The following is a 16037-nucleotide window of genomic DNA, read 5'->3' as shown; positions in this document are numbered from 1 at the left end:
CCCAGCACTGGTGTAAGTGGACGCAATATTAACCCCCAGCACTGGTGTAAGTGGACGCAATATTAACCCCCAGCACTGGTGTTAGCGAATGCACTATTAACCCCCAGCACTGGTTTCAGCGGACGCAATATTAACGTCCAGCACTGGTGTCTGCGGACGCAATATTAACCCCCAGCACTGGCGTCAGCAGACGCAATATTAACCCCCAGCACTGGTGTCAGCGGACGCAATATTAACCCCCAGCACTGGTGTCAGCGGATGCAATATTAACCCCCAGCACTGGTGTCAGCAGACGCACTATTAACCCCCAACACTAGTGTCAGCGGACGCACTTTTAACCCTTAGCACTGGTGTCAGCGGACGCACTATTAACCCCCAGCACTGGTGTCAGTGGACGCAATATTAACCCCCAGCACTGGTGTCAGCGGATGCACTATAAACCCCCAGAACTGGTGTTAGCGGATGCACTATTAGGCTGGATTCACACCTATGCACGTTTAGTGCATTTTGCAGATTTGCACTACAGCCCATTTAACCACTTGCCGACCGCCGCACGACTATATACGTCGGCAGAATGGCACGGGCAGGCAAAAGGACTTACAGGTACGGTCCGATCGGACCCCCCCCGGTGCCTGCGGCAGTCGGCAAATCTCCCCCGGCGATCGGTGGTGAGGGGGAGGCCATCCATTCGTGGCCCCCCCCTCGCGATCGCTCCCAGCCAATGGGATCATTTCCCTGCCTCTGTATTGTACACAGAGGCAGAGGAAATGATGTCATCTCTCCTCGGCTCGGTATTTTCCGTTCCGGGCCGAGGAGAGAAGACTGTAATGTGAGTGCACCAACACACTACACACACAGTAGAACATGCCAGGCACACAAAACACCCCGATCCCCCCCCCGATCGCCCCCCGATCCCCCCCCAATCACCCCCCCCCCCCGTCACAAACTGACACCAAGCAGGTTTTTTTTTTTTTTTTCTGATTACTGTATTGGTGTCAGTTTGTGACAGTTACAGTGTTAGGGCAGTGAGTGTTAGGTCCCCTTTAGGTCTAGGATACCCCCCTAACCCCCCCTAATAAAGTTTTAACCCCTTGATCACCCCCCCGTCACCAGTGTCGCTAAGCGATCATTTTTCTGATCGCTGTATTAGTGTCGCTGGTGACGCTAGTTAGGGACGTAAATATTTAGGTTCGCCGTCAGCGTTTTATAGCGACAGGGACCCCCATATACTATCTAATAAATGTTTTAACCCCTTGATTGCCCCCTAGTTAACCCTTTCACCACTGATCACCGTATAACCGTTACGAGTGACGCTGGTTAGTTCGTTTATTTTTTATAGTGTCAGGGCACCCGCCGTTTATTACCGAATAAAGGTTTAGCCCCCTGATCGCCCGGCGGTGATATGCGTCGCCCCAGGCAGCGTCAGATTAGCGCCAGTACCGCTAACACCCACGCACGCAGCATACGCCTCCCTTAGTGGTATAGTATCTGATCGGATCAATATCTGATCCGTTCAGATCTATACTAACGTCCCCAGCAGTTTAGGGTTCCCAAAAACGCAGTGTTAGCGGGATCAGCCCAGATACCTGCTAGCACCAGCGTTTTGCCCCTCCGCCCGGCCCAGCCCAGCCCACCCAAGTGCAGTATCGATCGATCACTGTCACTTACAAAACACTAAACGCATAACTGCAGCGTTCGCAGAGTCAGGCCTGATCCCTGCGATCGCTAACAGTTTTTTTGGTAGCGTTTTGGTGAACTGGCAAGCACCAGCCCCAGGCAGCGTCAGGTTAGTGCCAGTAGCGCTAACACCCACGCACGCACCGTACACCTCCCTTAGTGGTATAGTATCTGAACTGATCAATATCTGATCTGATCCGATCAGATCTATACTGGCGTCCCCAGCAGTTTAGGGTTCCCAAAAACGCAGTGTTAGTGGGATCAGCCCAGATACCTGCTAGCACCTGCGTTTTGCCCCTCCGCCCAGCCCAGCCCACCCAAGTGCAGTATCGATCGATCACTGTCACTTACAAAACACTAAACGCATAACTGCAGCGTTCGCAGAGTCAGGCCTGATCCCTGCGATCGTTAACAGTTTTTTTGGTAGCATTTTGGTGAACTGGCAAGTGCCAGCGGCCTAGTACACCCCGGTCGTAGTCAAACTAGCACTGCAGTAACACTTGGTGACGTGGCGAGTCCCATAAGTGCAGTTCAAGCTGGTGAGGTGGCAAGCACAAATAGTGTCCCGCTGCCACCAAAAAGACAAACAAAGGCCCGTCGTGCCCATAATGCCCTTCCTGCTGCATTCGCCAATCCTAATTGGGAACCCACCACTTCTGCAGCGCCCGTACTTCCCCCATTCACATCCCCAACCAAATGCAGTCGGCTGCATGAGAGGCATTTTTATGTCCTCCCGAGTACCCCTACCCAACGAACCCCCCCAAAAAAGATGTTGTGTCTGCAGCAAACGCGGATATAGGCGTGACACCCGCTATTATTGTCCCTCCTGTCAATCCTGGTCTTTGCATTGGTGAATGTTTTGAACACTACCATTCACTAGTTGAGTATTAGCGTAGGGTACAGCATTGCACAGACTAGGACACACTTTCACAGGGTCTCCCAAGATGCCATCGCATTTTGAGAGACCCGAACCTGGAAGCGGTTACAGTTATAAAAGTTACAGTTACAAAAAAAGTGTAAAAAAAAAAAAAAACACAAACAAAAATATAAAATAAAAAATAATAGTTGTCGTTTTATTGTTCTCTCTCTCTCTATTCTCTCTATTGTTCTGCTCTTTTTTACTGTATTCTATTCTGCAATGTTTTATTGTTATTATGTTTTATCATGTTTGCTTTTCAGGTATGCAATTTTTTATACTTTACCGTTTACTGTGCTTTATTGTTAACCATTTTTTTGTCTTCAGGTACACCATTCACGACGTTGAGTGGTTATACCAGAATGATGCTTGCAGGTTTAGGTATCATCTTGGTATCATTCTTTTCAGCCAGCGGTCGGCTTTCATGTAAAAGCAATCCTAGCGGCTAATTAGCCTCTAGACTGCTTTTACAAGCAGTGGGAGAGAATGCCCCCACCGTCTTCCGTGTTTTTCTCTGGCTCTCCTGTCTCAACAGGGAACCTGAGAATGCAGCCGGTGATTCAGCCAGCTGACCATAGAGCTGATCAGAGACCAGAGTGGCTCCAAACATCTCTATGGCCTAAGAAACCGGAAGCTACGAGCATTTTATGACTTAGATTTCGCCGGATGTAAATAGCGCCATTGGGAAATTGGGGAAGCATTTTATCACACCGATCTTGGTGTGGTCAGATGCTTTGAGGGCAGAGGAGAAATCTAGGGTCTAATAGACCCCAATTTTTTCAAAAAAGAGTACCTGTCACTACCTATTGCTATCATAGGGGATATTTACATTCCCTGAGATAACAATAAAAATGATTAAAAAAAAAAAAAAAATGAAAGAAACAGTTTTAAAATAAGATAAAAAAGCAAAAAAATAATAAAGAAAAAAAAAAAGCACCCCTGTCCCCCCTGCTCTCGCGCTAAGGCGAACGCAAGCGTCGGTCTGTTGTCAAATGTAAACAGCAATTGCACCATGCATGTGAGGTATCACCGCGACGGTCAGATCGAGGGCAGTAATTTTAGCAGTAGACCTCCTCTGTAAATCTAAAGTGGTAACCTGTAAAGGCTTTTAAAGGCTTTTAAAAATGTATTTATTTTGTTGCCACTGCACGTTTGTGCGCAATTGTAAAGCATGTCATGTTTGGTATCCATGTACTCGGCCTAAGATCATCTTTTTTATTTCATCAAACATTTGGGCAATATAGTGTGTTTTAGTGCATTAAAATGTAAAAAAGTGTGTTTTTTCCCCAAAAAATGCGTTTGAAAAATCGCTGCGCAAATACTGTGTGAAAAAAAAAAATTAAACACCCACCATTTTAATCTGTAGGGCATTTGCTTTAAAAAAATATATAATGTGTGGGGGTTCAAAGTAATTTTCTTGCAAAAAAAAATAATTTTTTCATGTAATCAAAAAGTGTCAGAAAGGGCTTTGTCTTCAAGTGGTTAGAAGAGTGGGTGATGTGTGACATAAGCTTCTAAATGTTGTGCATAAAATGCCAGGACAGTTCAAACCCCCCCCAAATGACCCCATTTTGGAAAGTAGACACCCCAAGCTATTTGCTGAGAGGCATGTCGAGTCCATGGAATATTTTATATTGTGACACAAGTTGCGGGAAAGAGACAAATTTTTTTTTTTTTTTTGCACAAAGTTGTCACTAAATGATATATTGCTCAAACATGCCATGGGAATATGTGAAATTACACCCCAAAATACATTCTGTTGCTTCTCCTGAGTACGGGGATACCACATGTGTGAGACTTTTTGGGAGCCTAGCCGCGTATGGGACCCCGAAAACCAAGCACCGCCTTCAGGCTTTCTAAGGGCGTAAATTTTTGATTTCACTCTTCACTGCCTATCACAGTCTCGGAGGCCATGGAATGCCCAGGTGGCACAAACCCCCCCCAAATGACCCCATTTTGGAAAGTAGACACCCAAAGCTGTTTGCTGAGCGGTATAGTGAGTATTTTGCAGACCTCACTTTTTGTCACAAAGTTTTGAAAATTAAAAAAAGAAAAAAATAATTTTTTTTTTTGTCTTTCTTCATTTTCAAAAACAAATGAGAGCTGCAAAATACTCACCATGCCTCTCAGCAAATAGTTTGGGGTGTCTACTTTCCAAAATGGGGTCATTTGGGGGGGGGTTGTGCCACCTGGGCATTCCATGACCTCCGAAACTGTGATAGGCAGTGAAGAGTGAAATCAAAAATGTACACCCTTAGAAATCCTGAAGGCGGTGATTGGTTTTCGGGGTCCCGTACGCGGCTAGGCTCCTAAAAAGTCCCACACATGTGGTATCCCCGTACTCAAGAGAAGCAGCAGAATGTATTTTGGGGCTGTAATTCCACATATGCCCATGACCTGTGTGAGCAATATATCATTTAGTGACAACTTTGTGCAAAAAAATAAATAAATAAATAAATAAATTGTCACTTTCCCGCAACTTGTGTCAAAATATAAAATATTCCATGGACTCAACATGCCTCTCAGCAAATAGCTTGGGGTGTCTACTTTCCAAAATGGGGTCATTTGGGGGGGTTTGTGCCATCTGGGCATTTTATGGCCTTCAAAACTGTGATAGGTAGTGAGGAGTAAAATCAAAAATGTACGCCCTTAGAAATCCTGAAGGCAGTGATTGGTTTTCGGGGCCCCGTATGCGGCTAGGCTCCCAAAAAGTCCCACACATGTGGTATCCCCATACTCAGGAGAAGCAGCTAAATGTATTTTGGGGTGCAATTCCACATATGCCCATGGCCTGTGTGAGCAATATATCATTTAGTGACAACTTTTTGTAATTTTTTTTTTTTTTTTTGTCATTATTCAATCACTTGGGACAAAAAAAATGAATATTCAATGGGCTCAACATGCCTCTCAGCAATTTCCTTGGGGTGTCTACTTTCCAAAATGGGGTCATTTGTGGGGGTTTTGTACTGCCCTGCCATTTTAGCACCTCAATAAACGACATAGGCAGTCATAAATTAAAGGCTGTGTAAATTCCAGAAAATGTACCTAGTTTGTAGGCGCTATAACTTTTGCGCAAACCAATAAATATACACTTATTGACATTTTTTTTACCAAAGACATGTGGCCAAATACATTTTGGCCTAAATGTATGACTAAAATTGAGTTTATTGGATTTTTTTTAGAACAAAAAGTAGAAAATATCATTTTTTTTCAAAATTTTCGGTCTTTTTCCGTGTATAGCGCAAAAAATAAAAACGGCAGAGGTGATCAAATACCATCAAAAGAAAGCTCTATTTGTGGGAAGAAAAGGATGCAAATTTCGTTTGGTTACAGCATTGCATGACCGCGCAATTAGCAGTTAAAGCGACGCAGTGCCAAATTGTAAAAAGTGCTCTGGTCAGGAAGGGGGTAAATCCTTCCGGGGCTGAAGTGGTTAACATGGTTTCCTATGGAACATGTTCTGTAGTGCAAATCTGCAAAATGCAAAAAGCACAAAAAATGCATAGGTTTGAATCCAGCCTTAACCCCCAGCACTGGTTTCAGCGGACGCACTATTAACCCCCAGCACTGGTGTCAGTGGGCGCAATATTAACTCTCAACACTGGTGTCAGCGGACGCAATATTAACCCCCAGCACTGGTGTCAGGGGACACAATATTAACCCCCAGCACTGGTGTCTGTGGACGCAATATTAACCCCCAGCACTGGTGTCAGCGGACGCACTATAAACCCCCAGAACTGATGTCAGCGGACGCACTATTAGGCTGGATTCACACCTATGCATGTTTAGTGCTTTTTGCATTTTGCAGATTTACACTACAGCCCATTTAACATGGTTTCCTATGGAACATGTTCTGTAGTGCATATCTGCAAAATGCAAAAAGCACAAAAAATGCATAGGTTTGAATCCAGCCTTAACCCCCAGCACTGGTTTCAGCGGACGCACTATTAACCCCCAGCACAGGTGTCAGTGGGCGCAATATTAATTCCCAACACTGGTGTCAGCGGACGCAATATTAACCCCCAGCAGTGGTGTCAGGGGACACAATATTAACCCCCAGCTCTGGTGTCTGTGGATGCAATATTAACCCCCAGCACTGGTGTCAGCAGACGCAATATTAACCCCCAGCACTGGTGTCAGCGGACGCAATATTAACTCCCAGCACTGGTGTCAGCGGACGCAATATTAAACCCCAGCATTACCCCCTACACTCCACAAATACCCCCCCCCCACACTCCACTTCACAAATATCCCCTCTTACACGCCACAAATACCAACCCCCCCCCACACACACATATACACACACTCCACAAATACCCCCTCTTCACAAATGTCAACCCAGTCACGCAACTGAGGACTTTGCTCAGCCTCTGTGATGGCTCATTACTTCTCCTGGCAGTCAGCTGGTGGCCTGATCTTCTGCCTCCCAAGTCCTCTCCTCCTGTCAGGTCCTGGCTTCATCACAGGCCTAGTGGCAGGGCACCCTGAAAATGCCATAATCTTCCACCCTGAGGTGGCAGCAGGACCCTGGGGCCGGTGTTCTGTCGAGAAGTGCCCGCTATCGAATAGTGCCCGGGATGAACTGCGCATGTGCCGTACGTAATAGCACGTCAGCTGATTTTACGATCAGCTATTGTGTTGGCGAGACGGCGCCTGCGCACAATAGCCGACTGAAGACATTTTTCAGTCAGATTGTGCCTCACACTGCCGAGGAGTGTTCATGTAGGTGAGGGGCAGAATTTAACATGAAGGGCGCGGTTGTTTTCAATGATGGCCAATGCTGCATAGATGGGGGCAGAATTTTTAACGATGCCCAAACAAATCTGCTAAACAAATCTTTATCTGCTATTCTTTGTTCGTTTAAAATTCTGCCCCCATCTTTGCAGCAGTGGCCATCCTTGAAAACATCCGCTCCCTTCATGTTAGATCAGCACTGGCGATCAATGAAAACATCCACCCCCTTTGTGTTAAACTCCGCCCCTCACCTACATGAACGTGCCTCGGCGCAATCTGACTGAAAAATGTCTTTAGTTGGCTATTGTGCGCATGCGCTGTCTCGCTGACACAACAATCGTAAAATCAGCTGTTGTGGTATTACGTATGGCGCATGTGCAGTACGTCCAGGTGTTCTATCGAGAAATGCCCCCCATCAAATAGTGCCTGGGCTGAAGGGTGCATGCGCAATGCATGCGCCGTACGTAACATAACAACAGCTGATTTTACCATCAGCTGTTGTGACAGGCGCACAATAGCTGACAGATTTTTTTTTTCTGTCAGATTGTGCCCCGCGCTCCTCCGTGCTCCCGTGGCGAGTTCATGTTCATGATGGGTGGATTTCTACATGTTGTGGGTGGATTTATGGGCACTTGGGGGCAGAATTACGTGGCCATGCTGCAAAACAAAACTTTGTGATGGGCGGATTTCTACACTTATTGTGGGCGGATTTATGGGTACTTTGGGGCGGAATATCACAAAGTTTATTTTTTTGCAGCACTGGCCATCTAATTCCGCCACAAAGTGCCCATAAATCCACCCACAAGAAATGTAGAAATCCGCCCATCACAAAGTTTTGCAGCACTGGCCTTGTAATTCCGCCCCGTGTAGAAATCCGCCCATCATGGACATGAATTTGCCACGGGAGCGCGGGTGAGAGCGGGGCACAATCTGACAGAAAAAAAAATTCTGTCGGCTACTGTGTACCTGCGCCGTCTCGCAGTCACAACAGCTGATGGTAAAATCAGCTGTTGTGATGTTACATACGGCGCATGCATTGCGCATGCGCCCTTCAGCCTGGGCACTATTCGATGGGGGCATTTCTCGACAGAACAGGTGGGCGGGGTGATGGGTGGATCCTCCCTCCGTTCTGCTCTCCTGTGCTCTGTGTGCTGGGCTGCAGCAGCATGCGTGGGAGAGGAGACAGAGAGAGAAAGCTCCCAGCCGCTGCCACCCGCCCAGGATTGGCCCTGCCTGCGGGCCACTTATAACCGGTCCGCGGGCCGGTACTTTGAGACCCCTGCCATAAAGCATGCTTGTTATACTCACTGTGGAACCTAGGGGGTTAATCCCCTGCATTGTGTAAAAAGGCTATTTGACTCTGTCTCCTCTGATCCTCTCCTCCTTCCACTGTTCCCAATATATTTCCTGATAATACAGAGGCATGGGACAGGCTGCGCATACTAAGTTTGGTGTGAATTGCTAGAGAGTTTGTTTTTTTTTCTTGAGAGGGTGCATGTGATCAGCACAGGGCCAATCAGCACTGTCCAGATAGAGGGGCAGGGTAAATATGCTAGATTTTACATTGCACAGGTTCAGATGTGAAAAAGACCTTTCAGTGAGGTGGTATACCAAAATGTCTATGTTATTTATAAGCTGTCCCCCCTTCAGTCTATCATACAGTGCCTTGATACTCATATTCATACCCCTTATTATTTTTCACATATTGTCATGTTACAACCAAAAACGTGAATGTATTTTATTGGCATTTTATGTGATAGACCAACACAAAGTGGCACATAATTGTTAAGTTGAAGGAAAATGATAAATGGTTTTCAAAAATTTTTACAACTAAATATCTGAAATGTGTGGTGTGCATTTGTATTCAGCCCCCTTTACTGTGATACCCCTAACTAAAATCTAGTGGAACCAATTGCCGTCAGAAGTCACCTAATTAGTAAATAAAGTCCACCTGTGTGTAATTTAATTTCAGTATAAATATAGCTGTTCTGTGAAGCCCTCATAGGTTTGTTAGAGAACCTTAGTGAACAAACAGCATCATGAAGGCCAAGGACCACACCAGACAGGTAATGGATAAAGTTGTGGGGAAGTTTAAGCCCGGGTTCAGACCTATGCGAATTGGATGCGGGTTTCCCCGCATCCAATTTGCATAACAGGAGAATGTGACTGGCTCCCTATGGAGCCAGTTCACATATCTCCGTTGCGGCTGCGGAGCGCACTGCACAGAAACGTGTACGTCTTTGGCTCAGTTTAAGGGCCGATTTCAGGCATAGATTCAGCCCTGATTCGTCCCTGAAATGGGGAACAGGGACGCACAGCGCTCCTGTGTGATCCGCAGCCGGTTCCAGTGTGAACCGAGCCTAAAGCAGGGTTAGGTTATAAATAAAAATATCCTAAGCTTTGAACATCTCACGGAGCACTGTTCAGTCCATCATCCAAAAATGGAGAGTATGGCACAACTGCAAACCTAACACATGGCCGTCCACCTAAACTGACAGGCCGGGCAAGGAGAGCATTAAACAGAGAAACAGCCAAGAGGCCCATGGTAACTCTAAAGGAGCTGCAGAGATCCACAGCTCAGGTGGGAGAACTATTAGCCGTGCACTCCAAAAATCTTTCCTTTTTGGAAAAGTGTCTCAATAAGAAAGCCATTGTTGAAAGAAAGCCACAAGAAGTCCCGTTTACAGTTTGAGAAAAGCCATGTGGGGGACACAGCAAAAATGTGGAAGAAGGTCCTCTGGTCAGATGAGACCAAATTTGACGTTTCTGGTCTAAAAGCAAAACGCTATATGTGGCGGAAAACTAACACTGCACGTCACCCTGAACACACCGCGAAATATGGTGGGGATGCTTTTCTTCAGCAGGGACAGGGAAGCTGATCACAGTTGATGGGTAGATGGATGAGCCATATACAGGGCAATCTTAGAAGAAAACCTATTATGCCCCGTATACACAATCGGAATTTCCGACGGGAAATGTTCAATGTCAGCCTATTGTTGGAAAGTCCGACCGCGTGTATGCTCCATCGGACATTTGCTGTCGGAAATTCAGAACAAAAATGTTTGAGAGCAGGTTCTCAAATTTTCCGACCAAAAACTTTGTTGTCGGAAATTACGAGACGGAACCGCTCGGTCTTGTAAAACTAGGGTTCGTAATGGAGATAGCACATTCGTCACACTGCAAATTTTTAAATCTTTCAATGCAGCGCATTCTCTTCTTCTTTAGCTAGAATAATGAAGTTGCTTTGCTGCTGATATTCACAGAGAGTTCTGACAAACGGATTTCTTATTATTTCCCGTGATCTCCTGAATAAACTGTAAATATTATTTTGGGGTTAGCAAAGTGTCTCAATGACCTAAAAAAAAAAAAAAAAAAAAGATTGGTCGCTGGACTCCCGCTTTAAAAAAGGGAAAAAATCATGTCTTCAGCTTGGAACTGCCAAAACAGACAATTGTACGTCACTTCCAAGCAATGTTTCATATTACTATTTCTACTCAAATATCTGTGTGCGAAGTATACTTTTTTTTATTCACATAGGGGAGAAAAGAATCGGGACATCTGAGGACACCAGGATCCCCACTACTACAGAAGAAGGGGAAATCCCCACACACCCTGAAGATGTGGCGGGAGGAGAGGATCAGGAATTGGGCAAAATAGTGACCACAACAGGTCAGTGTCTGAGACCACAGGTTCAGGTAATAGATGTATACATGCATATTTATAATACATGGTGTGTTTTTTTATTTTTAGGTGATGTGGATGTTGTGGAAGAAGAAACTCATTTCAACAGTGCACGTGCACAGATCCTCATCCAGGAGATCATGCTGTGCAATCGTGAATTAGAGAAGGTCAAGGAAAACATCAATGATGTTGAAAAAAGACTCAACATCATTGATGTTTTAGGCAGAATCTAAAACATACCAAAAATGTACCAGATTGTGGTTATATTTTTTATTTTTCATACATTTTTAAAGTAATTTGAAAGCCAAATTTTGAAGATGTACACAGTGTGTCAACATGTGCTATCTGCCATCACAGGATATTAATGTACGCGTTTTGAGGGTGCAACCCCTTCCTCGCAACTAAAATAGATTAGAGGAAGGGGTTGCACCCCCAGAAATGTCCATTGATCCCCCATGATGGGACCAAGCACATGTTGACATTAGGCATGTAATCAGTAGGTTAATCCACATTTTGACTCCCAATTTGTGTGCATCTTCAAAATTTGGCTTTTACAGGGGTGACATCACCCCATCTAATGAAGGCAAGATCAACACAGTTTTGACATACTAATGTCACATATTGCCTTCAATTTATCAAAGTTGAACTTTGTAAGTTCCTGAGTTGTGTATGTTTTATGGTTTTAAACATGCCTGTTTAACCCAAAAAAACGACAATATACTGTCACACATAAAATGTTGTACACCAAAGATGTTGGTTTGCTAAAAAACCCTTTTCTAACGCACATGTGAATGTGCACAGAGTAAAATGTTTTATACTCAACAATGTGTGGCTTCTTCTTTCAATGCTCAATACCAGTTTTTGGAGTAAGTTGTTGTAGTTTACAGTGACAATGGGAGGTATTTACTAAAGTCAAATCCACTTTGCACTACAAGTGCAGTTTCAGTGCACTTGTAGTGCAAAGTGGATTTGCCTTTAGTAAATAACCTCCACAGTGCTCTAAAATTTGCCACAATCAGGCCATTTTAGGGACTCAAAGCAATTAATTCATGGAGCTGAAAATGATGACTATTTTTTTCATTAATGCATTACATACATTAACAACAAAAACAATGTTTGTTTAGCAAACCCACAACATAATAGTTAGCTGAAGAAGAGTTAGTCACCTCATGTATCAAAGAAATTACGTTTGCACTATTGAAGAAAATGGCCAAAAATAAAAGCCCATTGGAGAAACTAGGAGACAGATAAGAAACACAAGCAGTAAATGAAATGAAATATGAGGTCAGTGTATAAAAAGTAAATTTATTTTAAAAATGTTTTACACATTGTCTGGCAAATCAATGGCCCCCCTACCCGCAAAGTACTCTTCATACTTTTGTCTTAGTTCGTGGGCGCTTTAGGGGGGCAAGCCAGGACGGCCAGCATTTTTCCTTAGGAAATTATGGAGTATGCAGCATGCAAGGACAATATGATTCCGTTTATATTTCGCCATGTTGATCGCTGTAAGAAATAGGTGGAACCGGCTGGCCATTATTCCAAACGCATTCTCCACCACTCTTCTGGCTCTGGCCAGCTGGTAATTAAAAACCCTCTGGTCCGGGGTGAGGGTCCTCATCGGGAACAGCTGCATGAGATGGACACCCAGCCCAAATGCTTCATCAGCCACGAAGACAAATGGGAGTCCTGCCACGTTGTCTTACGGAGGTGGCAAGCCCAAGACGCCATTCTGGAGACGTTTGAAGAACTCCGTCTGGGCGATGACTCCACCATCTGACATCTGGCCATTTTTCCCCACGTCCACATACAGGAACTCGTATGTCACTGACACCACAATACTATTAAACCCCTTATAATTGTAATAGTATGACCATAGGAGTGCGCACGGGGTGTGCCAGGTGTGCCTGGGCACACCCTAATCACCCCGTGCTGTCTCCAGGAATTTCCTCAAAATGCTGCATCCAAGAGAGTGTGTGGCCCACGCTGCCTGTGAAACAGTTTCACAGGCAGCAGATCATGAGAATTGCCAGAGCTGTTCAGTGTATGAAACTGTCAGACAATGACACTGCATACAGGGAGAGACACCAGCTATCAAAATGTCGGGGTAATGTTGGGGGTGGGCGGGACCGAATGGCCATCAAACACCAGCCAATGGGATAGGGTCTGGGCGGGCCGCTACATTTATGTGGCCCCACCCCCTCTCTGAAGCAGCTCAAACATTGGCTGGTGTTTATAGCGCTTGGTCCCGCCCACCCCCAACATGGCGGCTGAGTTGTAAGTTATCACAACTCAGCCGCGATGTCGGGAGTGGGCAGGACCAAGCGCCAACAGCAGCCAATGATTGGGCTGCTTCAAAGAGCGGGCGGAGCCAGAGAAATGTAGCGGCCTGCCCAGACCCATTCTATTGGCTGGAGTTTGGTAACTGTTCAGTCCCGCCCACCACCGACATCACCCATGACTTTTAACAGCTGGTCTCTCTCCCTGTATGCAGTCTCATTATCTGACAGTTTCATACACTGAACAGGTCTGGCAATTCTCACGATCTCCTGAATGTGAAACTCCCCCTCTCCCCTACCTGTGCCACCCAATGCTGCCTATCAGTGCCAACCAATGCTGCCAATCAGTGCCAACCAATGCTGCCTATCAGTGACATGCTGCTTATCAGTGCCAACCAGTGCTGCCTATCAGTGCCAACCAGTGCTGCCTATCAGTGCAAACCAGTGCTGCCTATCAGTGCCAACCAATGCTGCCTATCAGTTCCAGTGCTGCTTATTAGTGCCAACCAATGCTGCCTATCAGTGCCAGTGCTGCTTATCAGTGCCAACCAATGCTGCCTATCAGTGGCAACCAGTGCCAGTCAGTGCTGCCTATCAGTGCCAACCAATGCTGTAAATCAGTGCCAGCCAATGCTGTCAATCAGTGCCAACCAATGCTGCCTATCAGTGCTGCATATCAGTGCCCATAAGTGCTGCCAATCAGTGCCCATCAGTGCTGCATATCAGTGCCCATCAGTGCTGCCTATCAGTGCCAATCAGTGCTGACAATCAGTGCCCATCTGTGCTGCCTATCAGTGCCACCTATCAGTGCCAATCAGTGCTGCCAGTCAGTGCCCATCAGTGCTGCATATTAGTGCCCATCAGTGCAGCCTATCAGTGCCCATCAGTGCTGCTAATCAGTGCTGCGAATCAGAGCCTATCAGTGCCCATTAGTGCTACCAATCAGAGCCCATCAGTGATGCATATCAGTGCCCATCAGTGCTGCCTATCAGTGCCAATCAGTACCCATCAGTGCCACCTATCAGTGCTACCTATCAGTGCACATCAGTGCTACCAATTAGTGACCATCAACACTGCCAATCAGTGCTGCCAATCAGTGCAGCCTATTAGTGCCCATCAGTGCTGCCTATCAGTGCCCATCAGTCCTGCCTTAGCAGGGATGGTGGGAACCCCTCTACAGATAATTGCAACACAAATTACCTTCAAGTGCAACAACTTTTTTAGTTCACACCATTATAGCACTTTGGAATTTTTATTTTTTAGAGTGTTACACTTAATTGTATATGTTTTGGTTACAGTTATAATGTGAATTATTGCACTTGAAGTTAATTTTCCACCACCCCTGCTAAGTCCATGTCTTTATGGATTTTGCTTTGTGCACTGGTGCATAGTCATGTTGGAACAGGAAGGGGCCATCCCCAAACTGTTCCCACAAAGTTGGGAGCATGAAATTGTCCAAAATGTCTTGGTATGCTGACGCCTTAACCTCCCTAGCGGTAATCCCGAGTGTGGCTCAGAGTGAATTTTCATTACCAAAAGCGGTATCCCCGAGCCACACTCGGGATTGCATCGCAGGATCCCGGCAAAGTTTCTTAGCTTGTCCCCAGGATCCTGTGATGTCTCTGCGCTGTGTGCGAGCTGTGTCCCCCACTCCATCTATCATAGTGCCAGGCTCCGTTCCCTGCGAGCGATGCATGGGGACAAAGCCCGGCGCCAAATTCAAAAGGTGAAAAACACATATCACATACAGTACAATGTAATCTTACAGATTACGTTACTGTATCAAATTATTTCACATCCCTTTTGTCCCTAGTGCTTTGTCCAGTGCCCTGCATGCAGTTTTATATTATATATACTGTTCTTTCTGCATGGAAACTTGAGAATGTCCATACTCCATAGCAACCAAAAAGTGTCCCTTTATGTCAAAAGCGGTTCTATACCAGATAGAAAACAGCAATAATAAATTAGAATTACTCGCAGAATTAAGCGATAGTGATGCATGGGGAAATTCGTCATCAAACACTGAAAGTAACGACAGCGACAATTCTGCAACTGATCAAATTTCAGTGTTTTTGATTTGATTACATTATTGAATAAATGTTATTATTATATTATTATTTGTTTTATAATTATTTATAGTTATTTATTATATTATAATTTATGATTTCGTGTTTTAAAATTTATCATACCCGGGATGTCTACTAGACCCTTGTTTGGACAGATTTAAGTAAGTTATTCCTAAGAATTACAGGCCTACAATATAGAATGCCAAATTTCCATGTGAAACAATGTACCGCTTTGAGCATCAAAAATCTGACATAATCATACCGCCAAGGAGGTTAAGAGTTCCCTTCACTGGAACTAAGGGCCAAAGCCCAACCCCCAAAAAACAACCCCACACCATAATCCCCCCTCCACCAAATTCTTTGGATCAGTCGACAAAGCAAGGTCCATAAAAACATGGATGAGCGAGTTTGGGGTGGAGGAACTTGACTGACCTGCACAGAGCCCTGACCTCAACCCGATAGAGCACCTTTGGGATGAATTTGAGTGGAGACTGCGAGCCAGGCCTTCTTGTCCAACATCAGCGCCTGACCTCACAAATGCCCTTCTGGAAGAATGGTCAAACATTCCCATAGACACACTGCTAAACCTTGTGGACGGCCTTCCCAGAAGAGTTGAAGCTTTTATAGCTGGAAAGGGTGGGCCAACTCAATGTTGAACCCTATGGACTAAGACTGAGATGGCATTAA

This window comes from Aquarana catesbeiana, linkage group LG03, assembly GCF_042186555.1.
Source record: "Aquarana catesbeiana isolate 2022-GZ linkage group LG03, ASM4218655v1, whole genome shotgun sequence".
Classification (NCBI taxonomy): Eukaryota; Metazoa; Chordata; class Amphibia; order Anura; family Ranidae; genus Aquarana; species Aquarana catesbeiana.
Note: the sequence above shows the minus strand (reverse complement) of the source record.